General features: G+C 36.6%; 1 protein-coding gene across 9 annotated transcripts in view; it reads right to left on the minus strand.

Annotated features, from left to right (window-relative positions):
• Positions 1-27,628, minus strand: part of evx1 (even-skipped homeobox 1) — a 153,983-nt gene that overhangs the window by 120,690 nt on the left and 5,665 nt on the right. For all 9 annotated transcript variants that reach the window (XR_012394464.1, XM_073930506.1, XM_073930504.1 and 6 more), the window contains exon 2: positions 23,488-23,583. The gene's annotated coding sequence lies outside the window, so the exon portion shown is untranslated. The remainder of the gene's footprint in view (positions 1-23,487; positions 23,584-27,628) is intronic.

Here is a 27,628-nt window from a genome sequence, read left to right on the forward strand (position 1 = left end):
ACATAAATGATTACAAATATTATATGTTTGTGTCTTAATTTCCTTTAAATGTTATATGCATCAATATGGTCAATGCAAATTAATGCATAGATTACAGTACAATATAAAAAACATGCACTAGTTTCCCACAAATGAAAATTATAAGTAAAAATTGCATGTAATATATATAAAATATTTGGTTATTGTTTATTTAAAAATGCATTCAATTCAGTTATGCTAATTGTCTGAAAAAATACTTAAATCCAGTTAGCTCTTGTTTACGCCATGCTGATCAAGCATGTCTTTTGTCTAAAATTAATAAAGAAAGCGGCAGCATTTCATTTAAATATGAACCACCTTATGCTTTGTCAGTTTTGTAATTTGCCAGTTTTTATTCTATCCGTTAGAAACAGATCAAATAAAGTACATTATTTATAGAATACCCAAGTTTGTTTCTGAATTCTGTTTGCATGGATGAATATTTATATTTTATTAAAATATTGTTGAATAACTATTGTAACATTAATAATGTGAAAGACGCATATTGTTCTGTGGTTACACAGCTTTTTGAGAGTTTGTGTATTTGTGAATTATTGTGTTTTCTTGCTTTCATATTTACTTTATTGTATTGATGTTTATTACATTGATGAAGTTGTATGCACTGCTGTATCTGCTTATGAATATTTGCGAATATTGAGGACTCCCTTAAAAAATGAGAAGATTCATCTGAAGAAGCTTATCCTCTTAGTAAGAATAAAGTTATGTAAACTAGTTTAGTTTTATAAGAGATATTGAATTTTTTTTGTATATTTGAGATTATTTGTTTTTAAGCTGACACACATTTTCTGAAATAAAAACTTTAATCTACCAAATACATGAAAATTCTGTCAACCGCAATTCTTATCTAAAAATTAATTTTTAATGTTACATGTGATTCTGGATTGCAAAAGCCAATTTTGGTGATGTTGATATTTGTAAGAGGAAAAAACATATGGAGGAGAAAAGACAAAAAAAGAGACATAAACAGTAAAAAGGCAAAGGTAAAAGAAAGACAGAAGATGAGCCCAAAGCCTATAGAGACCTATACACCATTGCGTATTATTCTCACTTCCTTCATGCACCATGTGTGTGAGCGTGTGTCTGTGTTCAACTGTGTTGCTTTGTGAAGTGTGTGTGTCATGGGGCCTCTGATTCTGACATGGCTCATACATCACAACTCTTGAGTGTGTGTGATTACAGAGGGAGGTTCTGAATGATTTATTGCTGGGCTTTGAATTCTAAGCTCCAGACACACACACACATACACGGTCCAGAACTCCAAACTCCAACTCAGCCAACCTCCCACATACAGAACACACCTGTTCGGTTTCTCTGTAGACTATTCTTTATATGAAGGCCTCATCGCATACGAGAACAGACTCGTGCATACATGCCCATAGGAGCACATTCACTCATTCACAGGTGTAAATAACACAAGCAGGAGAAAAGAAATATACCAGGAAAAAACAATGGATTCATAAAATAATGGTGTCCTTTTTCAAGCAGCCATCTGTCTTAAGTGATGTATATTTGTTTTGGGCTCTTATTTACAGAACGTACAGCTCAAATTCTGCACATGGCACTATCAACATTGAGCTCATTTCTTCTCAATTATTTAAAATGTGTAGTCTCAATTTAAATAATTTATTATTAAATTGTATTTAATAATTATTTGAAAGTATTTTAAAATACCTAAATTTGCCTATATATATAACAAAAGTAGACTATACACCGTTCATCTACAATGGCTTGAAATATGTGAAATGCAGTTGTTTACAGGGTCAACTGCCTACTGCAAATCCGTTGATCAACTGGTCATCCATTCATCTTATCTGTTAGCCAATACACTAAAGGAGGTGCGAAACCCCATGAATAGATGAAGTTTAGAGACTCCATATATTTAATACACAAACAGCAGGGAAGGGTGAGACTGTGAAAGTGTGTGTGTAATCATGACCATGCTTCTTGTTTATGCCTCTTGTATCCAGTTCTCTAATTAAGGCCTGGGGCTCTGTCACTAATGAACACTGAAGTAATTAACAAGCGCTCTGACAGAGTGGCGAGATGTAGATGGTCTAAATGTGTGCCTGTGAGTATATATGTGTTCTATTGCCCTAATTAAACCCAGGGGTTCTAATTAACTGATTAGCTAATAACCGGCTTGTTCAACAGGAAATATTATGCAGAGAAAACACACACAAAATATCTTTCAGTTGCCGTCACTAACCATTTCAAATGCTGGAGCACATGAACCCAGAAACCTCAGAATGATTCAAGACACAAGTATGTTGATATAAAACAAATCTCATCTGTTTGTGGCCAATGATATATAAAGAAGTGCTTCCCAACTATAAATTCAGAGCCCAGGGGTCTCTGTGTATTTAAAATAAGACAAAAACAGGCAAGCAAAACTACTTAAAATAAAGGTTTTTCTTATAATTATAATTTAATATAATTTTGTTGGAAACAATAAATACAGTAAATGACTCTAGTCAGTTTTATTTTGTCATGTAAATTAATAAAGTATTGGAAATTGCATGGGCAAATTCAATGAATACATGATTTAAATTTAAGACAAAATATTTTACAAAGTAGAAGCAGTTCATAAAATCTCATTTAGAAAATCAAGAAAGAGTCAAGTGAGCTAAATGAATGAATAGAATGTGAAGACATTTCTTGAAGTAGATTTTTTAATAACATTGATTTCATACAGGATACTCCTGTAATTGCCTCTAATCCTCGTTCTCTTCTTTTAAATATAAAAAGGATACAGAACAAATTGTAGCTGCTATTAAGTGATTAATTGCAATATTGGCAGATTTGGCAGCAGAGATAAACTCACACACTTAGCTAATTTGAGTTTCACAGCTTGACACTATAAAAACATATAATGCTGAAGTATTCTGTATGGCTGCTATGGTTAATCCAATTATTTTCCTTATCTGTTTTGTACCCAAAAGGTGTTAGAAATTTAAACTTCTTCAAATGCTATCAATTACAAAACAACATATTTTGCCACCTTCACTGGGCTACTAAATTGATCAGCAGTCTGCCATCACTTCCTCTCCCCTCCAGTTTCTTATGTCTTACCATGCAAGTTCAATACGACCATTTATCTTCGACAAAAGACAGTGCAACTACTTAACCAAAGATTTATTTGACATTAGATGATACCAAGGCCAAAGGGCCATCTCAAATTGCAGACATCATACTGCATGTCACAACTACAAACCATCAATCATTAATACATCAGTACGTGAATGGTAAATTAAAACATGAAACATACAATATATATTATTCTCAGCTATTGTCATGAGAAATTATCATACTAATGCTTAAAAAAAATAAAGCACTATACGAAAAATATTACATTTGAGTTAAATAACATATGAGAACTGATATGCCTATAGCCAAAAATAGCAACCAATTGTATCAAAGATCAGTATTTGACCTATTCTCAAATACTGAATCGTTACCTATTTATTTATACATTTACAAGATAAAAATAAATGCACTTAAATCATTTTTAACAACATCTAACTTTATAAATCCAACATTATCATCCATTCACTTTGACAAGGTCTGTGGTGTGAATAGACATTCAATAATGAACTGGAGATTTTTTCTTTGTCTTCACTTTCTCCTTTTGTCCCATTAGAGCCATCCAAATAACATGGTCTAATATCTTGGTGTCATTATTGGCCTGTTTTAAAGCATGGCATCAAATAAACCATTAGAAGCCAAAACAGGTCACAACCACACCCATTTATCAACAGAAGCAGGAGCAGATAACCATGGTACATAAAAGGCAAAGGAGCTTTTAGATAACAACATGATTAAAGCGGACAACATACATTTCTTTAAACCATTTTTTAAATATTCCTACTATAGTGACAAAATATTCATATTTTTATTAACCTAATCAAATACATACACATAAGAGTTCACATAATGTGTCGTGTTTAACCTTTAGGTGCTGATGGAAATGTTTTCATCCACTCTGGGGTGATTTAGAGTCTCAATTTGGCCATAATGTTTTCTGTTTTTCTGGCTAGCGGAATGATTTTTGGTGACGAATCTTATTTTGACACATATTATGGGAAAATACTTTGAAATTTTTTATTAATCCCACTATACACTCTGGGCAAATTAACTACCCTTTTCTTATAATAAGGATAAAAACATTCATTAAATTTAACTTCTGTTAAAATGCATAAGATCATTTTTAAAAAACATTTTTTGCATAAATTTGTTAATCAATCTTAGTCCTGCTCAAAACTAATAAAATGTTCAGAAAAATTACAGAATTCTAACTCTTTAATTGCAAAACTCGTAATTGATGTCAATAATTTGGTGAAAAAATGCTTGCTGAATGGATATTTTTAATGTCTAGGACATTTGAAAAATCAGTAATAACATTAGCTTTGATGCATTGTTTGTTTTTGTAGAGCATACAATTTAAATTTTTTCTGCCTAATTTTGGTGGCTGTTTTTGCCCCTTTAGCAGGTCGCACACCAGAAGCGCCGCTCGACGGCGCGCCGCGCAGCGCCACGCAGCGTCATGTATTTTAGAATTCTAAACATAGGTTTCTATCAGGATACACACACCGGCACCGCAAGTCGGCGGCTGTCGGCGGCGCCCGGCGACGGCTCAGGACGCAGTTCATTTTTCAGCCGCGCCACAGAGCGCCATCTGATTAGTTTCATGTTAAATATCCTTCGAATGTGCGCGTCTGGTGTGTGATACTTTAAACTGTCATGTGCGCGCCGTGTCGCGGCCTTCGAATGTGCGCGTCTGGTGTGTGATACTTTAAACTGTCATGTGCGCGCCGTGTCGCCGCGCCGAGCGGCGCTTCTGGTGTGCGACCTGCTTTTGACTTCCATTATAACAACATTTATTGATAGCAAGACTTGATTGATTCCCAACTGGGAAAACCACCAAAAATGAACAATCAAAAATGCATGATTATATAGTGTCGTGGCTGTGCAACCAAAGATGTTAGTTATTGGACTTTCTAACATCATCACCATGTTTGTTAAAGGTGAGTCGGACTTCTTATTCCTCTACGGACATCTGCAGCCTCATGGAGGAGGTCATATGTCACCTAGTAAAGCTCTCCACACAACAGCCGGGTAGGCATGCCTTCGGCATCCCTGACCAACCAGGGGACCCCCTTCATGTCCCAGCTGATAGCGACCTCTGCTAGCTCTTAAAGGTGAAACTACTGCGGACATCCGCAAACCACCCTCAGACCGATTCAACCAGACACTGATTCAACCAGACACTGAAACAAATGCTCCGAATGCAAGTTGTGGTAGAAGATGGGCATGACTGGGATCTAATGATTTCATATATGCTGTTTGGGATCTGGGAAGTGCATCAATAGTGTGAATCAACAAAGTCATATCCCTCATCAGAGAACATCACAGCAAAGTCCAGCACACCCAGAGTCAGCTGTATGATCAGCCCCCCCAAGCTCGAGAGGTCCAGCTGGGGACCGGGTAATGATCTTGAAACCAACAACCAAAAAGTTGGTTAACACTAGGCTGGTAACAAAAAGTTACCACCCTGGTGACAGCTCTTAAACCTTTATTTTTGAGAGTCTATAGTCCATCCTAAACTGCTAGAAACCTGGAGGTGGCTGATGGTTTCAAGATCATTACCCAGTGGAGAAGAGCAGGTGCAGATGGTAGTAGAGCTTCATTTTTCCAAACCTCTCTATGCTAACGTTTCTCTCTATCTGTCTCAGAGTCCAGAGACTGATTGGCATCCAAACCATCAACACATATTCTCCAGAACAGCCCCACTTGTTCTCCAGAGCACCCTCACCTTTTTGGCCAGGAAATTCATGTCGCATGCCTTCACTTTCACCTCATGTTTTATAAATAAAACCTAAGATTACCCTAGGAATTCACTATTTTACAATGAAATTCACACAGGGACAAAGAAACAATAATCTCCAAAGGCACAAGAGCACAGTGAACTCCTGGACACCCATCACACCCTCCATCAATGAACACAATTGTACAAATGCTGTATGGGAAACACAGACGCATGCTGTATCAAATTCCATTAAAATAACTATCTCCTACCTTTCCTTAATTTATACTCTCATAGTTTATTACTGGGGCATGAATGAAATGTTGCTGAATGAAACTTGACTTGCCTTGCCTTAAATGAAAGTGAAACTGCTGTACTGCAGTTGGTGTTGTAGAAAATAAAATGTAAAAAAAAATTTTTAAGAAATGTTGGATAGTGTGGTAATGACGTTAATTGATCTAGAACATGTAAATTGAAAACATAAAAGGAACATTCGAAAAACAATTTACATTAAAACCTTAATCATATTATTGCCTTATTCAGATTAAGGTAATACAATTTGATTACTGTTGTCAATGTAAAGTGAATGGTATCAAAGGCTCAAAGTACGTCATTACTAGTCCCACACAAAATCTGTGCCTACAGATATCTGCAGAAAAAAATCTTATAGATTATATCAGATTTCAGCATTTTTAACCCATTATACAGTATATTTATTAAGTGTTTATTTAAAAGCCCTTTTTTTTTACTAATTTCATTACTAAATATTAGTATTACTAAATATGATAAATGTTTAGATGATTTATGCACCATACAGATGCAGTTGGTAAAGTAAACTTACTGTAGCTTTGTTTGCCAAACAAGTAGTTCTAGTTGGATTTGCATAGTAAACCTTATTTTTTTAAAGCTGTTTTATTTCATGTATTAATTTTTAAGATCCAAAGATAACACAATTTACAATATTCTGAACAGATATATTATTATAACAGATTCTGTCCATTCATTTTAAAAACTCTTATTATTAAGCTATGCCAAGATATATCCAGATTTTCATTATGTGGTACCTTAAAAATATAAGCTCTGATTAGTGTCAAATGACAGTGTTTTAGTGCAAAACAACATTTCACTATTATTGCAGTGTTAGCGTCAGGGTGGGTGTCAGATGTTAGTCTTACATGTACTCCACTAAAACCACAAAAGAAAGAAACTTTACTGTGTTTATTCCCACTACAAAACCACAGAGGAAGAGAAAAAAACTGCTTTATTTGAGCAAGACTCACAGAGGAGGAAAGATCATTACATTCAATTCCACTGGAAACCACAGCTGCCTGAAAAATGCAGTTAGAGTTGTTTATTACCAACTTGACTATCTACACACAAACACACACACACACACACTTCGAGTCTGAGCTGCTTAACAGTTGTCATAGTGATGGCTTTGGATGCATTAGCTATGCAGGAAACATCTTAATTAATCTTGATGATGACAGCGTGACTGTCCTTCCGGAAAAGTCCCCATCGATTCATAAATAACCATTGAGATTTATAATGAATGATGCATTGCCGCAAACATTAATCTGTGATGAATAAATTAATAATTTCTTTAGATTTCTTAGTGAAATAAGATGATGGTATTCTTGGTCTTAGAGGTGTGAATTGGTTTAATAAATGTTTATTTTCTTAGATATTAATATAGAGTTTTTTTTTTTCAGTTTTTTTATCTTTAATGTGCTGTATCAGAAGCACACTGATTCATTAGTATAAGAGATTATCAGTTCTGTTCCTTAAGGATTGGAAAAGCCTGCCGCAGGAAGATTAAAATGAACTAATATTTTACATCATAATGGCGACTAATACAATATTTCAACCGCATGCAAAGACAATAAAAAGGCAAATTACTGTTTAAATAGTGAAAGACAAACACTGGCATACCCTTGTAAGAAATTAAATCTCCAGATGAGACAGTCATAAGCTAGACTATGAAAATGAAATAAATAACATTAAAACAAAATGTTTAACTCCCACAATCCTAATTTGTTTCAATGTAAGCTAGCATGTTCAAAACAGTGAAAAAAATGTTTAATCAGTGTTGGGTGAATTGAGAAATAAATACATTTTTACATGCATTTATTTCTTATTTCAGCCAATACTAATCAGATTTTTCTAACTAAGATTTTGATGACATCACCATGAACTTTAGCTTTAGACCTATCTTCAGATCTTTAAAATTCAATCTATTAAATGAAGCATAAAAGCATCATTAACTATAGCATGATGGTGAGAGGATCAAAAAGATTGTTAAAAAAAGAACACAACACTTAGTCAACATGATCTGATGCTGATCCGAGTCAAATTTGGTGATATTTTAGCAAATGATCTAGGAGGAGTTTGCAAATGAAGTTTATGAACAACATTCATATGGCAGAAAGGATGTTTAGCCAAATAAGGCATATTTAGTATCAATGTTCTCAGCATGACCCAAGGAATAAGTTGAGATCAATTTTACCACAACAGACATACTGTATGCAGCCTAAAGTTGTTAGCACATTTTTGATTCATTATTGACAGTTAGTAGGGTTATAACTTGTGACCGCCAGGTACTTTTTATTCAATAAAAAAGACGCACATAAACTACGATGGAAACACTTTTACCACACAAATTTCAGTATGCGCATTAAAAAAGGTCATGTGATTTTGTGATAAGAGATCATGTGATGATGATAATGTGTGTGAATGGTAAACCAGCAGGGTGAGCACACTGTAAACAATCTGAACTTTTGTTTTGGTCATACTAAAACTAATTACCGTTTCAGTGTTATTATATTAATTTTGACCTCCAGAATCAAGGTCAATATTAATGTTGCTCCGTGTCTGACACAGTCAAACGCCCCTGCGTGTTCACTGAGTGTCAGGAGTGCCTTCTGAGGCGCAAGTTATTTATTAGATGAAAAAAAGATTGACGCAGCTTTTCCCTTCTGCAGCAAATTCAGTTTTTACTGTTGATATTTAGTGCCAGTTAATCAGGAAGTGACGATTTTGTTCGGTTGGACTCGTTTGATGAAAACGCTGCTTTAATCGCACATCTTTTATGTGCATGCACATTTTTGGATGGACACCTAAAGTTCAGCATCAATATATTCAAACATTGCAGAATAACAGCCTCAGACAATCTTGGATATCATGCCTTCACATTAGTCAGTGGTGTAATCGAAAACCGTGTCACCATCAACATGAATTCAATAACTTTTTGCCAGCATGGTCTGAAAAACATCAGACACAAGTCAAATTTAGTGAACATTGGAATAACGTCTAAAAGGAGTTTGAAAATATTGGTTTTCAAATAAAAACAAAACGGTGGACAGAAAGTTTAGTTTACTTTGGCATATTTGGTATCAATAATCTCGGCATGATCTAGGAAATATAACAAGATACACGGCATGTCAATGAAAAATGTTTAGAAAAAGTTACAGCATTTTTAAAAAATTACTTATAACTTTTGGCCACAAGGTGGTGCTGCTCCAGAAGTTTTGAGTACCTTCAGGGCATGGTGTCAAAGATGCATAACATGTTTTGGAATGATATGATTTTGAAATAAAGCATTTTTTGACAAACATCTAAATGGACGCCCAAAATGGCTGACCTGGGAAAATCAGACATAATTCAACTCAACATGCTCTGTCAGATGTGAAGAGACCAGTTTTATGAGTTTTGGGCGAAGGATTGAGAAGATATAAGCAAAAAATGCTATTTTATATCTCCGAACCACTAGTGGGCAATGCACTGAAACCCTGCAGATAACCTCAGAGCATGGTTGTCATAACCAAGCGGGAACCTCCTGCTCTCCCTTGGGAAGTAACTGAAACTGCAGCTGTGTCCCAAATCGCATACTTATGCACTATTCTACGCCATTTTGTAGTTTAAATAGTGTATGTAGTGTGTTCACACTGAAAACTCTAAAAATAATAAGAGCACTTTAATTACCCGGATGATGCACTCATTCAGCCGAAAAAGTGAAGTGTGTAATGATGGACACTTCACGCACTTAACCGCAGGTTTGCTCCGTTTGCTCACGTAGCGGAAGGGGCGAAGCTATCGGGCGCACATGTTGGATAAATTTAGCTGCGTCCCAAATGGCAGACTATACACTATGCACTAATGCACTATGTACTTATGCACTTAAACACTCAACAGGATAGTATATGTATGTTGTGGCGTCCCAAATGGCACACTAATGTTTTTTTACTAAGAAGAAAATTCAAACCGTTTCCCTAATGACGTTTGACGGTTGCCAAATCAGTGAAATAAACGACAGAATTATCAAATAATCCTGCCGTGAGTATAACCGCATTCACCATCGGCAGGCGATATAATCACTCTCGTAGTAGAATTTTGCTTTCACCATCCAAAATAAAGTTATTCAACATGTGCGTTCTATAGCTCCGCCCCTTCCGCTACGTAAGCAAACCTGCGGTCGTTGAGTGCATGAAGTGTCCATCATTACACACTTCATTTTAGCGGCTGAATGAGTGCATCATCCGGGTAATTAAAGTGCACTTATTATTTTTAGAGTTTTCAGTGTGAACACACTACTTACACTGTTTATACTACAAAATGGCGTAGAATAGTGCATAAGTATGCGATTTGGGACGCAGCTTTTATTTATTTTGGATGGTGAAAGCAAAATTCTCCTACGAGAGTGATTATAGCACCTCCCGATGGTGAATGCAGTTACACTCACGGCAGGTATTATTTAATAATTCGGTCATTTATTTCACTGATTTGGCAACCGTCAAACGTCAATAGAGAAACGGTTTGAATTTCAGCTTAGTAAAAAACTATTAGTGTGCCATTTGGGACGACACTACATACATAGTGCATGAGTGCATAGTGTATAGTGTGCCATTTGGGACGCAGCTTGCAATTCATCGAAATTCTGCTAGTCCTGGCTCCATAATAGAGCAAATATTAATTGAGCAGAATGGCATTCGTTAGAATGGCCAACTTTACAGCAGAAAAAAGGTGTTTACAGCCTGGTACAAAGAACGATTTTGGTTCATACAGCTAATATTACCTTCATGACAACTGTGAGGGGGGTGAATTTTATATATAACTCATCCGTTTCCTTTATATAAAGCTATATTAAGTTTGCATAATTAAGGGCGTGGGCACTGGAGTGACAGCTAGGTTTTGCTGGTTGCCGTCACTTCACCTCAGCAAATTAGCCCCTGAACTCTGCATATTCATCGTATTGCTGTGTTGTTTTATGTGGCTTTACACAGTCAGTTGCCTTTTGGACTTATTTCTTACAATTATCAGATGATATGGGATGATGTGTGCACTTAATTGTGCTCACAAACCATTCACGTGGCCTCCATTTCCCATGCGAGTAAAGTTATATACTTGTATACCTTCTCTATAAATGTATTTGTTTTATTTAAGATCATTCATCAATTATATTTAGAGCTGGATTGCACTCCAGAATCTGTCAGACTTATTAGCTGTAGGCTCTAGAACAGTCATCTGAAGCGTTGTCAGACAGTGTTATGCTGGATTTCATCAATAGCCTTGCATTTACTAACACAGACTATATCTGAAGTGTTTTAATGTAATTCTCATTTTCCTCCCGTAGAAAAACGTCATAAGATGCTTAGTGGCACAGTGTATTACATAAGCGTTTTTATAAGTCTAAACACTTTATTGATATAGCGTACAACCAAGCACATGTGGTCAGAACACAAACGAGTCACAGGTAATAAAGTATTAAGCATTTCTCCCAAAGTAAAGTTTGTCTAAACCAGGTCCAAGCAAAATGCCAGCAGGTGTCTGTAGCTCCGCTCACTCTCCGCCTCTTTGCTCTTGTTTGGTATCCCACTGTGGGTGCGATGACGCGCGAACAAAATGACGACGTTTGGCTGCGCCTACTTGTGGCTTCTTTTGCAATGTTCAGAAATCTATGGGTGATGTCACGGATACTACGTCCATAAATTTTACAGTCTATGGTCATAACACACACCAAGTTTGGACTTGATATTGTCAAGTCCATTTTTGCAAGCTCTATATTAAATTTGTTCACAAGTCAAGCGAAAATGGTTCGTCTAATTAACTTGATTTCCAACTTTTGGTCAGCATGGCCTGTAGATCATGATTTTGCGAAAAATTCAAAATAACGAAAAAATATCTAAATGACGTCATCAGGTGCGTTTGAAATGGCTTTTTGATTTAGATTGTACCCCATTCAGTTCAAAAGTTATAACGATAAATATAAGTGAAACTTTGGACAAGTGGTGGTGCTAGAGAGACTTTAGGTTTATACTTTAATGTATACTTATAATATACTTTGTGGTATATGATGACACTGCCCTCTATCATTGTGCCAAACTATACAACTTTCCCGTATAAGGTTATATGGGCTGCCATTCAAATCCGGTGGAGGAAGCATAATAATAATAATAATAATAATAATAATAATAATAATAATAATAATAATAATAATAATAATAATAATAATAATAGGAAAGTTAACAAAAACAATAGGTGCCTGCGCAGCTTATCTGCTTGGCCCCTAAATATTGTAGATATTATAAACAACACTGGTAATAGAATTGGTGCCAAACAGTAAAGTATATTACATACTATTTAAACTGAACACCATAGGCATTACTAAGAATTTTGGTTTCCTAGTAGTAACAGTTCCATGTTTAATCTCAAGGAATCATACTTCATGTACTATTTAAAGGGTTTAGCATAAAATCTAAATTATGCTATTAATTTCTAACCTACAAGTTTTTCCAAACTCCTGAGTCCTACCTTCGCCTTTAAAATACAAATGAAGATTTGTGAATAATTATGTACACACAAAGCAATGGTTTCATTACCTCAATGTCAGTACTGTCAATTTTTTTTAATTTTTTGTATTTTTTGTTTCAAAGTCTTGGGGATTTGTAAAATTCTTATGGGTCACGGTTGTTTCGAATGACACAAGGGATCGAATCTATATAATGTAACTCGTTCTAGCCCCCCAAACAGAATAATGTGGAGAATGGACAATCAGTTCAACACTGCAGCTGTTTGTGCTGCACGCCAGGTTCACCGCTGCACAGGATATGGATCTGTATCTCAGCATACAGTGTCTCAACTTTTTTTTGTAGTGACCATATTTTATCAGCAGGATAATCACAAGTTCGATTTAAGTCTAATGGAAAATATTTTAATTGGGTTTGAGGGATGTTTTCCTGAGATGGAATATGGCCTATTATACAGCTACATGGCAAATTGATTGCAAATTTTTATCAGAAGCTCCTTCAGCAAAATGTGGTTGCAATAAGCCAGCAATTTTCATGCAGGAAAATGAGCCCTCAGTCAAACAGTAAAGCAGGTAAAGACATTCTTAATAGTGAAAGCGATGAAATTGCCAGCCCAGGGTTCTGGACAAAACCTGATTGATCATTTTTAGTTATCAGCTTTATCTTAAAAAAGGGAAAAAAATGGAGACAATGACAAAGACTGAAGTCCAGGAGGCAAAGTATCCCATAATTTACAACACACCACAGCAAAATCACTACAGGATTTAGGGGTTGGACAATGAAACTGAAATGCCTGATTTTAGACCACAATAATTCATTAGTATGTCGTAGGGCCTCCTTTTGTGGCTAATACAAAATCAATTGATCTTAGGGTTGACAGTTACAAGTCCTACAGAGTGGCAAGAGGGATTTTGAGCCATTCTTCTTGCAGAATAGTGGCTAGGTCACAATGTGGAGGATATCCAGCACAAGTAATGGACCTATGCAATGTCATAAAATTGCAGACCAAACCATCACTGATCCACCCCCATGCTTTATACTTCTGCGCCGAGTGATGGTGTGACCAAGGGTACCTGCCTTGCGTATGTCATGCATTAATACTTCTGCTCGCTGTTTGTGTAGATCTGCAATAACACTTCCGAAATGCTAGTTGGCAGTAAGTTTTATGTTACTCTGTGTCGAGTAGCTTAAACTTGCTCATTCAGAGGTGGGACCCGTTGGATGTGCAACAACTTTATTCATAAGATAAACACAAAATAAAAATATATTCATTTGAAGATCCTTTATGTTACTAGACACTTGTAAACAATCGCTCCATCGGGCTCACCAAGCAGACCAATCACAGAGCTTGCGCTATGCATCGTTGCGCACTGTAGTTTCATTTTTTTGAGAGGTGTGCGTCAGCAGTGAGGGAAATGTGGCCGGGCAAAGGCTGCACCGCACCATACGCGTACAATTGACACAGAAGTATAAATTAGCCTTTAGGGGCTTCTCCACACCGTAACTCTCCTGGATGTGGGAAAGATAGTGAAGTTTGACTCAGAGAACAATACAGGTTTCACATTATCCATATCCCAAGATTTTCACCGGCACTTGGCATTAGCACAAGTGACCAAACTTTGGCTTGCAGCTCAGCCATTTATATTAACACCGTGGAGTTCCCGACAAACATTGGTGGAAACAGGAGAGTTGAGGAGCACATTTAATTGCGCAGTCAGGTGGGCAGCTCTTGTTTTATGTTTTTTGAATACAATGTGGGTTAACACCCAGACATCCTTTTCAGATAGCTTTCTCTTGCATCCACAGTTACTCCTATTGGATGTGATTTGTCCTTCTTGGTGGTATGCTAGCATTACTCTGGATACCATGGCTCTTGATATATCACAAGACTTGCTGTCTTGGTTAGATGTGCTAGTGAGGCACACAACAATTTGTCCTCTTTTGAACTCTGATACACCCATAATGTTGTGTGCACTGCAATGATGCAATAATGCAAATATGTCACCCATAATACGATGTGCAAGCAAAACTGTGCTTTTATATATATATATTTAAATTGTTGCAAATTTATTAAAAATAAAAAAACTGAAAAATCACACGTACATAAGTATTCACAGCCTTTGTCATGAAAATCTAAATTGAGCTCAGGTACATTCTGTTTCCACTGATCATTCTTGAAATGTTTCAGCAGCTTAATTGAAGTTCTCCTGTGGTAAATTTAATTGATTGGACATGATTTGAAAAAGCATACACCTGTCTATAAAAAGTCCCAGGGTTGTGAAATCACAACCCAAGCATAAAGACAAAGGAATTGTCTGTAGACCTCCGAGACAGGAATGTCTTAAAGCACTAGGCGGGAGAAGTTACAGAAACATTTCTGCTGCTCTTAAAGTTATAATAAGCACAGTGGCCTGCATCATCCATAAGTGGAAGATGTTTGGAACCACCAGGACTCTTCCACCTAAGCTGAATGAGCTAGGTGGATGGGCCCAGTCAGGCAGATGATCAATAACCAGATGGTCACTCTGTCTGAGCTCTAGCATTCTGTGGAGCGAGGGGAACCTTAGTGAAGGAAAACCATCTGTGCAGCAATCCACCAATCAGGGCTGTATGGTAGAGAGGCCAGACGGAAGCCATTGCCTGACTGGAATTTGCCAAAAGGCATCTGAAGAAGTCTCAGACCAAAAGAGACAAAAGGTCTGATGAGACTAAAATTGAACTCTTTTGAGTGAATGTCAGGCATTACGTTTGGAGAAAAACAGGCATCACCAGGCTAATACCATCCCTAAAGTGAAGCATGGTGGTGGCAGCATTATGCTGTGGGGATGTTTTTCAGCAGCAGGAATTGGAAGATGAGCCAGGATAAAGGGGAAAGATGACAGAGTATGTACAGAGACATCCAGAATGAAAACCTGCTTTAGAGTGCTCTTGAGCTCAGACTGTGATGATGGTTCATCTTCCAGCAGAACAATGACCCAAAGCACACCGCCAAAATATCAATGGAGTTGTTTCATTACAACTCGGTAAATGATCTAGAGTGGCCCAACCAGAGCCATGACCTAAATCCTATTGAACATCTCTGAAAATGATGTGAAAATGGCTGTATACTGTTGTTTTCCATCCAACCTGATAGAGCTTGAGAGGTACTGCAAAGAGGAATAGGCAAAAATTCCCAAAGACAGGTGTGCCAAGCTTGTTGCATCATATTCAAAAAGACTTAGAGCTGTAATTGCTGCCAAATGTGCATCTACAAAGTATTAAGCAAAGGCTGTGAATACTTATGTACATGTGATTTTTCAGGTTTTTTTATTTTTAATACATTTGCAACAATTTAAAAAAAATCTTCATTCACATTGTCATAAAGGGGTATTGTGTTTAGAATTTTGAAGTAATAAATTAATTTAATCCATTTTGTTGTAAGGCTGTAACATAAAAAAATGTGGGGAAAAAAGCGCAATAAATATTTTCCGGAGACACTGTAAAACACTAAATTGGACAGTGTTTCAGTTGTATTGTCCAACCCCTGCATATCTTGTCGTAAACTGACTGCAAATTTTGACTTACAATAGAACAATACACACATAAATGCATTAAATAAAGCTGTGCATTCCAATGCACTTCAACGGGACTTTAAAAACTTTTTAAAAGGAAATTACATACTATGAGCCATAGCCGTCTTTAATTCTATGGCCAATTCCTAGGTTTGTAAATGGACCTGTAAAAACATTCTGGAAAATGTTTCCATGTATATCACATACCTACAGTTTAAACATTGCCTCAGTGCATTCAATGGCACCTTAAAAATTATATTTTAAATGATACAATTGTAATATGTACAGAGCTTAAAATCTTCAAGTTAAGATACAAAGGGAGAGACAAGATTATTATTAGGACATGGCTTTACAAAGTAAGCCAATTTACACAAGCAATCCTGCTTTGAATTAGCAGGTAATGACTCAATTAGCTTTCATTTTTGCACAGAGGAGATTTGGCTGCATAAATTAGCCTCCATTAATCGGGAAAGTGTCAGTAGCAAAGGACAGCTCACAAATACTGCAGCCAATCTCTGTCACTGCCGTGACAGCACAATATAGACGTCCGGCCAGACTTTGTGTTTGAGCTGAACGGACCGGTGTCACTCAGAGTGTGACACGGGAACAGGAGGATAGCCCAGGGGACAACTGGCCGCCTATGCCCTGAAAAGGTCAACTTGACACAGGCAGCGTCCCATCGACCTGTCCCCTGTTCGGCCAGTGGAAAATCAGATAAACTTAAGACCACTCATCGATCCTCAGATACACAGCACAAATGTTGGCCCAGCTCAAATATCTTCACGGTGCATATCATTAGGGAACAAGTCAAATTAGGAGTCACGCTGTATAACAGGACACATACTTTATGGATAAAAATAAAAACTGAAAAGTAAGAAGTGGAGAAGAAGGAATTAAGCATTACAAAAAAAATTATCAAATTAACTGATGCATTTTCCATGTGCAACCACGAACAACCAGATGGCCAGAAACTAATGGAGATGTTCTGATTGGGACAGACTCTATTTCAACTACAAGTTGGCTAAAGCTAACATGGTTTATTCTCCTGATTAGTGCTCTCCATATGTTCAATTAGAGTGTGAAAGGGGAGAATTTGTGAACAGCAGAAGCATGAGGTTACTCTGACAGGAAGCCTGTGCGTTCGACGGAAGCTGTCTGCATGCTGACTACTGCATTGCTTTTATCAATTCTCGCACCTTTGTCTTTGTCAGTCTGTCTGTAGGTAATTTTGTAAAGCTGGCTGATAAACTATTCCTCATGTGATGCATGCAGGGCAAAGGTGCACAGTATTTCCTGTCTGTTAGACAAAAGTCATTTGTGCTTTATTTTCAGTAAACTTCTGGAATCAGCATGAAAGGAAGAGTTCTGCTCGTGTGTTGACGCACATGTGCCTGTGTGAGCATGCATTCTAGTTTTATGTTGCTTTTCTGTGTATACACATAAATTATCTTGTGGAAAAGACAGCAAGATCTTTATGATAACAGGTCAAGGTTAGAGTCATTGCATTGCACACACACACAAACAAACACTCATGCCACGATCATGTCACATGACTAGTTTGGAGCAGCTGGTGCACAGTAATTTAATCACAGTGTCTTCACTTTGTAATTACGGCAATTAACAGGACTTATGAGTACTTGTAGGTCTATTTTCATATGATATTGAGTATCAAACGATATGCTGATTGGCAATCACAAAAACACAGATGTGTTTGCTTTTAATGTTGTGTGAATACTAAATTACGCTCTGGATTGTCGCATTTCATTTTGTGACAGTTCAGGTCTTTTCTGTGTTGTAGCCATATTAAATGAGTAAACAAATCTAGCGTAAATATTCAGAGTGTACATACTCTCTGGAAAACAAAACAAAAGTGTATGACTATTTAGAGCTGCACAGCGTTTTCTAGCATTTTGCTTGTAGCCTACACATTAACTTACCACAACAACTACAGTAAGTTGAATGTAGTTATAAATGAATTTTGCAGCATTTAAATAAGTTGTATAAAGACTAAATAGCTTATATATTATAGAAACGACAGACAGAAATCACCCCATCCCCCAGTCATGCCGTCATCTTAAAATTATAATACACCAATAGATACAAATGGTCCATTCTTGATATTTTACATTTCGTGGGTGTAATAGCTGGGAGCACAGTGAAACGCAGAAATTATGTTAGCAGACATATTCCGTCCGTAAGGTTAAGCGTTCCTAATATTACGGAGCATTTGTTTATTGGCATGTCTCAGTTTAAGGACATTTTTTAAACGATTGCAATACTACATGTCGAGAGCGACGTTTTTACTACCTCGTGGCAAATTGAATTATAGTTTGATGTGAGGTCGCGCATCATCACACTCGGAGGCGCGAACTGAACTCTTCACCTGGCAGCGCGCAGCGCGCCACACAGCCTTTCCCACTAGTTGATAGTCTGCTGGGTTAAATGTTGTAGTGTGACATCTAGTGGTTAAAATAAGAAAATCATTTAGTGCGGTAGAAGTGTTGGGGATTCGCTATTCCTATCATCTTTTTAATAGCAATTCAAGATGTTAAGATACTCAATATCATTATCATAATGATGCAGTTCTTTTTGTCATGCGTGCAAATGTTTAGTTCTGTGGTGTCTGACTAGATATAACAAAGCTCACAACTATGGTCTATGTTATTTCCATGCATCTGTCACGCGCGCGCATTCTTCTTTTTCTCCAGTGATTTTTGGAACATCTATATAATCATTTTTCGTTTCCTTTTTTTCTCCCGTTAATTTTTATTTTTCCAACTCCCACTTTCCAATATTAGTTTTTATATGCTATAATTGAACAGCTATGGTTAATTTATTGCGTTTGAACTGAATGCGCGAACTTTGTTTATTACAATGTGATGAAAAAAAAGGTTTTCCAAGCTGTAAATAAGTGAAAATGGTACTGTTGAATGTTTTATAAGAAAATGCGATTTAAGATGTTCAGTTTTTAAAACTTAATTAAATGTTACTTTGAAATGTTAAGTTTACTACCCTTATTGAAAAATACAAATGTCTCTGAGCCATTTTAAAAATGTAGGCTACCAATATTTAATCGTAGCACATACTCTATAATTCACCAGATGCAATAAAAGGAATCATGGACTGGATTATATAATAAAAAGAGCACTCACGATGATTAGATTTTGACGTGCACAGTCCTATGTCAATTTTCCATAAGGTGGCACTAGAGGTCTTATATTGGACAATGAAGATTTGTTAGAATTTAGATTGGAACTGTATGATCAGGAGCTAGTGACTAATTTATTATAAACAATAGTAGCCATGTTTTGTCTTGGTTGTTAAGCTAAACTACAAAACATCAAAAGTTATTCTACGTCCAAAATATATTTAAGCTAAAAAAAATTAGCTTATGCCTGAGTTTATATGACGCCTTGTTTATTTTATTGTAACATATTTTGTGGTTTTCTGTGAAACTACTGTGGATGGGGGAGAAAAGCGCAATTCTCATTTTTCTACTTAAAATACACAGAAAATGTGTCTTTTCATGAAGGCTATTGCAAAAATTCAGGTGTCCCAGATCGTTGGAACATGAAGCAAATACTATCTTTGTAAATAATTACACTAAAACAAAAATACTACTAAAAATGATACATGGCTCAGTAGCTAAACATGGTATGACATGTTTCCTATGCAAATGAGAGAAAGATTCTGAGAGTTCTGTGAGGGTCTCAGTTTGACTGCTTGTAACTCTGAATAACTTGAAAGATGTGAGTCAATGATGCAGGCAGTAGCACTGAACTTATTCGCTGCTCACATCCTGTCTGAGACACTCCATCATTCTGACAGCTGTCGCTTTATCGGCTTCCGCACAACACACACACACACACACACACACACACGCGCGCACGCACACACACACACACACACACACACACACACACACACACACACACACACACACACACACACACACACACACACACACACACACACACACACACACACACAMAAACTGGCTGTTGAAGATGAAGAATGCAGATGTTGAAAATACTGTAGAAATCAAATGGAACTGTGCTCGTGCTGACAAGTATTTTGCTAATGTTTTTCTGTGCCAGGCTGGGTTTATCTGGCTCAAATTTTGGGACATATTTGTTCCCACGAGTTACTTAAATAAATATTAATTTAAAAAAAATCTACTTAAGTTTATGTACAACTGTAAATTGTTATTGTTATATATACTTATTTAATTAGAACTACATATTTTAAAAATGATATATGCCAATTTTAAACATAAATAAATGTAGTATTAAAAAATGAAATTTAATATATTTGTGGTGCTTAAATCAACTGCTTCAAATATACACTATATTACCAAAAGTTTTGGGATAGCAATCTAAATCACTGAATTTCGGCGAAAGATGTAGACTGCTTATTCATTTGTGAAAGAATAAGTTGCTCTCGGGAGCTCAGCGAATTCAAGTATGGTACCATGACAGATTACCATGAAATGTCCTCACTACTAAATATCCCAGTCAAATTTTAGTGGTATTAGAACAAAATGTAAGCAATTTGGAACAACAGCCTCTCAGCCACAACAAGTAGGCCATAAACCGCATGTTTAGTGCATATAATTTGCATATTATTAGAATTGTGAGGGGAAGTTAGTGTTATTTTGTCTACCCAAAGATGAACCTGCGAAGAGTCAGTGGTTGAGGTTTATTTTTGCAAAAATATTTTTCGCATTTTTCTAGCGAGTACTTCAGTAATCTACATGCTTTTCACAGGTACACAGACAGTACCAAAATGCTGAGGACCGGTGGGGGGTTGAAATGACGTGACTTTTCCAGGGTAAATAAAGGCAGGTATGCTCACGCATATATTATGCACTCTGACTACTTCAATATTTTTGATAAGCCGTGGTGGGCAATTCCCTCAGTCTCACGCTAAACGCTGTCGACCATTCGCAACAGACTGTCATCAGTCTAATCAGTGCAGATAGGCTTCGTGCTAAGGAGGGGTTTGAGAACAAATTAATCGCTGAACGATTCATATAGGAGTCGCTGGGATAATTAGGTAAAAATAGATACATATTATAAGACAATATCAAACTGTTTTTGGAGAACCTTAAAACCAAAATATGAAGCTTTTTAATGTATAATAGGGGCTCTTTAAGGTCTATAAAGAAGATGAGCAAATTTGGTAATGATGAACTTGACTGGCCTGCACAGAGTCCTGACCTTTACCCCACTGAGCAACAGTGGGATGAATTAGAGTGAAGTCTGTAAGCCAGTGCCTGTCCTGGAGGGCTGGTGTCCCTGCATGGTTTAGCTCCAACTTGCCTCAACAAACCTGCCCTGGTGTTTTAAGTATGCCTAGTAAGACCTTGATTAGCTTGTTCAGGTGTTTTTGATTAGGGTTGGAGCTGAAATCAGCAGGACACCGGCCCTCCAGGAACAAGTTTAGTGACCCCAGTTCTAGAACAATGATTATAAATTCCCATAAAACACACTCCTTAACACTTGTAGAAAGCCTTCCCATAAGAGAACTATCTATTAAACCCTACAGATTAAGATCTGGATACCATTAAAGTGTATGTACATGTAAAAGCAGATATCCCAAAACTTTTGGCAATATGGGGCCCTATCATGCACCCGGCGCAGTGTGGCGCAAGGCGCGGCGCAATAGTCTTTTGGCAGTTTCAGCTTGGCGCAAGAGTCGTTTTGAGGCGTTGCGCTACGCTGTTTAAATAGCAAATGCATTAGCGCTCATTTGTGCACCCATAGGCGTTCTGGTCTAAAAAGTAAGGCGTTCTGAGGCGGACCGCTGGCGCGTTGCTATTTTGAGAAACTATAATAGATTTTTCATTAGACCAAAACTAACCCGGTCTAAACTCCGGCGCAGAGTTGCGCCTCGCTTACGCACTACTTAATACGCACAAGAGAGCAATAGGCAAATATCTTTACATATGAAAAGAATTAAATATTAAGGATATATATAGGATATAATAAGAATAGAAATAGGATATAAAAATAAAGGATTAAAATATTACAAAACATATTATTTTCTAGCCCACATAAATATGAAAAATCACTGCTTTTATGTCTTCTTAATCTCGGAAGGTTTTTTCAGTTCATTCATAACAATTTGCTTTTGTATAATGTTATTATTATTAGCAGTATTATTTATTATATCCATATTTATATTCGTTTTATTAAAAACAAGCTTAGATTTGCCCACCTGTCAGGTTTTAGACCATATGGGGCACAGCATGGGTTTTAGGATGTAACTCAGGTTTTTGAGCACTTTTTTTTATTATTATTCATTTATTCGTTTGCTGGAAATTAGAACTGAATTTAGAAATAGTTTTGAAACAAATATTTGCACTTAACAAACAGAATTATTTATTTATAGACTAATTGATGTCTGTGCGTAAAGGTTTCCCTATCCAAGAGCGAATGTGAAAGTGTTCCATTATCTGTCATTCTCACGCAGTAGATGCTCTGTTTAACAGTTTTCTGTTAAAAAACTGTTAACTGTTTGCTTGTGAAATGCTCATTTTTTCCACTTAGACTTACTTTGCGTCCTGTAAATAGAGAATGCGCTCTTGGCGCGACACAGCTGACTCTTAAAGGGAATGGGACTTGAGACTCTAATTGGTTTATTCTCAAAACACACCTATAAATCATTAAGATAATAAAGTCAACCCTTATAGACCATGCGCCGCGGCGCAAGGCAGATTTCCCATCCTTAAATTAGCGAAAACGCGTCCTGACATGACCTGAAAGCGTTTGCGCCCTGCGTTTTGCGCTCTGCGCATGGACCGTCAAAATAGAGCCCATAGTATGTATACAGAAACAAATTTGATAGACCAGCTGCAAGTGAAATATCTCTGGATTTATTTGTTAATTAGGTAAGATTTGTTTGACGATGTTATTTGCTTTATCCTATAAAAGTCTGATACCATTTCATTTTATCTTCAATAAAAGCAACAGTTTTCATTAGTTGTGATTGAAAATGTTATAATTTCTTAGCTCTTCTGATATTCATTCATTGATGTTTGGTGAAAATGTTTATAAATGTATGAAATTATGGTACTTTAAAAAGGCTCTAACTAATATTTTCATTTTAAATTCAGAAAAAAATATATTTTAAATTGAATCATTTTCTTATAAACAAGATTAAACATCTGTGTGATCTAACATAAATAAAAGACAAACACCTATGCATAGCAAAGGCATTGGTCATTTTGGTCAAAGATCCCAACTCCTGCTCTCGTCCTTCTTTTTTCCATCTTATCTTTATTTTTCTTTACCTTACTTTCCTTCGTGTGCTCTTCCTCTCACTGTCACTTTCCCAGCTTTCTTGCTCTCTCCTTGTCCATCTCGTTTTCTCCTATGGTTCTATGTGGCTGAAAGAGAGAAAGCACTGTCAGCACAGGAGAAGTTAATGCTGCACCATTATAGCTCTGGTACCTATCGGGGGAGCCTTCCAGCTGCTGACAGGGCAGTTTTACGCCTACAGACTCCCTCTGTGTCTGCCCTCTGAATGACATTGCATACTCATTGTAAATGTATTATGATAATGAGCTACAGAAGAGCACATTGTAATTATTTCGACAACAGCAGGGGGATGCAAGTTATTAAGCTCATTCTGTTACCGCTCCTCCCCCTCTGTATGCCTTTCGCTTTCTATAACTCACATCTCTCCGAAAACTTCAGACTGAAAGGGTTTAATCAACAAGAGCAAAATGCGAGCATATTGCTAAAAAACAACAACGATAGCCCGCAACATGATGTAGCGTTTGTGCGTTAGAAGGAGAGAATGAACGTGTGTGTGTATGTGTGTGTGTGTGAATTAAAGAGTGATAGATGGTCGACAGGCTACATGGCAGCTCATTTCCTTGCGACTGGCAGAGAAAGATGTTACGGAGTTGCCACAGCAACTGCAGCTTGTCAGCTTGACAGACAAAAAGATCTCTCTGTATCTCTCTCTCTCTTTCTTTTGTTCTCTTCTTCCCTCTTTTTCCCTTCTCAGGTAGGTGATGAAGTGCTGCCGTGAATCAGAGGATGACAGACTGATGGGAGATTTAAAAGGCTGCTGTAGACTAAAATTCCTATTTAAACTGACCTATGAATAATGCATTCATGAGCACTCGTCTTCACAGGAACACAAACACAGAAAGAAAATCTGCAACAGCTCTTGTCTTAATTAAGCAACATATTGTTCAACAATACAACCAATACAAGCCAAGGGTCATAAGAAGGGTCAGGCAGAATCTGCTGACATTTTTAGTGATTTCAGCACAGAAATTTGTAAAAAAAAATCTGCAAATTTATGCAGAATAATTTTAGGAGTATCATTACTAAAAACTTAACTTATGAAAAAAATAATAACCCCTTTTTAAAGTTTCTTTAATGTTACATTGCAAATCCAATTACATCTACCTGATTAGCAAATAAAGCAAGTCTCTCATATAATATATGAACCAAAAGACAGAAAATATTACTATACAAACTGTATTGTAAAAAAAATCATATTTTTATATTAGTCAATAACATCACTGAAATTCATTAAAAACTGAATAAATTTAAGTTTACACATTTACACAAGTAAATAAATAGACTCAATGTTGAGCTAAAAATCTGCAGAAATCTGCGGATTTCTGCACGGACAGATTCTGTGTTGTCCAATGTAAGTTTTGACAGCAAATTCCGATTTAGTTTTAATTTTGGTCTTTTGACTAAAATTCAGTTTTAATTTTAGTCAAATTTTAGTCTTATGGCTCATTTTAGTTTTAGTCTAGTTTTAGTCACCTAAATTTCATAACATTTTTAGTTGACTAAAATATAATTTAAGTTTAATTTAATTTAAAAATATTGTACACATTTACCTATTTAAATATTAAACTTTATCATTAAAATATGTAATATAGGTTTTCCATTGAAAATTTCCATTGTTTATTTAAATTATAAGTAATCTGTAAAATGATGTGTCGGCAATCAATCCACATGTGAAAACAGTAGGCATCTGAAAATGCATGATTGTGAAATTATTTAGCAAACCCTTTAATTTAACATGATAAACTACTAATCTTTTTAACCAGTCAGTTTCACACCATTAAATCTGTTAAAGGGCTTAAAATAGGCAAGGCAAGGCAAGGCAAGTTTATTTATATAGCACATTTCATACACAGTGGCAATTCAAAGTGCTTTACATAAACAGGAATAAAAAAGACAAGTTTAGGAAAATAAAATGCAGACAATAAAAATTATTAAAAACAGATAAAAACAAATTAAAATGAGTTAAAATAGGTTATAAAAGAATGAAAAAGAAAACGAAAAACATAATAGTGCGATCTGTCGGACGCAGCACAGTGCTCATTCAGTAAAGGCACAGCTAAACAGATGTGTTTTCAGTCTTGATTTGAATGTGCCTAATGTTGGAGCACATCTGATCATTTCTGGAAGCTGATTCCAGCAGCAAGGGGCGTAGTGGCTGAAGGCAGATTCACCCTGCTTAGACTGAACTCTTGGAACTTCTAGTTTATATGATCCTAAAGATCTGAGTGATCTGTTAGGTTTGTATTCAGTGAGCATATCTGTAATGTATTGAGGTCCTTGGCCATTTAGTGATTTATAGACCAGTAATAATACTTTAAAATCTATTCTGAATGTAACTGGCAGCCAGTGTAGAGACCTGAGGACAGGTGTGATGTGCTCTGATTTCCTGCTTCTGGTCAGAATTCTGGCTGCAGCATTCTGGATGAGCTGCAAGTGTCTGACTGTCTTTTTGGGAAGGCCAGTGAGGAGTCCATTACAGTAATCCACCCTGCTACTGATAAAAGCATGAACAAGTTTCTCTAAATCTTCACTAGAAACAAAGCATCTGATTCTTGCTATGTTTTTGAGATGATAGTATGCTGATTTACTGACTGCTTTGACATGACTGTTGAAACTCAGATCTGACTCAAGAGTCACACCAAGATTCTTGACCTTATTTTTTGTCGTTTGACCTTTAGAGCCTAGGTACGCATTCACCTTGAGAACGTCATCTCTGTTCCCAAATGCAATGACTTCAGTTTTCTCTTTGTTTAACTGAAGAAAGTTTTGGCACATCCAATTTTTAATTTCATCAATACATTGGCAGAGGGTGTCAATGGGGCTGTAGTCATTAGGCAGTAAGGCTAGGTAGATCTGAGTGTCATCAGCATAGCTGTGGTAGGAGATTTGATTCTTTCTCATTATTTGGCTCAGAGGGAGCATGTAAAGGTTGAACAGGAGAGGTGCCAGAATCGAGCCTTGTGGGACTCCACATGTCATGGGTGTCCACCTCGACCTATGATCACCTATACTGACATAGTAACCTCTCCCTTCAAGGTAAGATCTGAACCATTTGAGGACTGTCCCAGACAGCCCAACCCAGTTTTCCAGCCTATCCAGAAGTATGCTGTGATCGACAGTGTCAAATGCAGCACTGAGATCGAGCAATACCAGCACTGTTATTTTACCTGAATCTGTGTTTAGACGTATATCATTGATTATCTTTATAAGAGCGCTCTCTGTACTGTGATGTGCTCTGAAACCAGATTGGAAATTATCTAAACACCCCTTGAAGTTTAAGAACTTGTTAACCTGGTTGAAAACAACTTTTTCAATGATTTTGCCAATGAAAGGGAGATTTGAGATTGGCCTGTAATTGCTCAATAGGGTGTTATCCAGGTTGCTCTTCTTCAAGAGGGGTTTAACAACTGCAGTTTTAAGTGAGTTTGGAAAAATCCCTGAGAGAAGTGAATCATTTACCACTTTTAGAAGATCCATTTCTAAACAGGTAAACACCGTTTTGAAGAATGATGTGGGGAGCGTGTCAAGACTGCAGGTTGATGTTTTTATAATTTGCACCATCTCTTCTAAGATTTTACCGTTAATTGCCATGAAATCAGACATAATGTCTGACTTCTCAAGTTGTGGTTGAGTTTGTTTGATATTGACACAACTTGGCTGATTGGATGAGCTGATTGCCTTTCTGATATTATTGATCTTATCAGTAAAGAAATTAGCAAATTCATTACATTTGCTTACAGAGAGTAGCTCACTGGGAATCCGACTGGGGGGGTTTGTGAGCCTCTCTACTGTTGCAAAGAGTGTGCGAGCATTATTTACATTGTTGTTTATAAGGTTTGAAAAGAAAGTCTGTCTAGCAGTTTTTAGTTCCACATTAAAAGCCTGAAGACTGTCTTTATAGATATTATAATGGACTACTAGTTTCGTCTTTCTCCACATACGCTCAGCTTTCCTGCATTGTCTTTTCTTCATTTGGACTGCTCTTGAGTTTCTCCAAGGGACTCTCTCTTTGCCAGTTCTCTTCCTAACTTTAACAGGAGCGATGTCATTTATTACATTTTCAATTTTAGAATTAAACAAATCAAGGAGAGAATCAACAGAGTCTGCAGATAT

The sequence above is a fragment of the Danio rerio genome, chromosome 19, assembly GCF_049306965.1.
Source record: "Danio rerio strain Tuebingen ecotype United States chromosome 19, GRCz12tu, whole genome shotgun sequence".
Taxonomy (NCBI): Eukaryota; Metazoa; Chordata; class Actinopteri; order Cypriniformes; family Danionidae; genus Danio; species Danio rerio.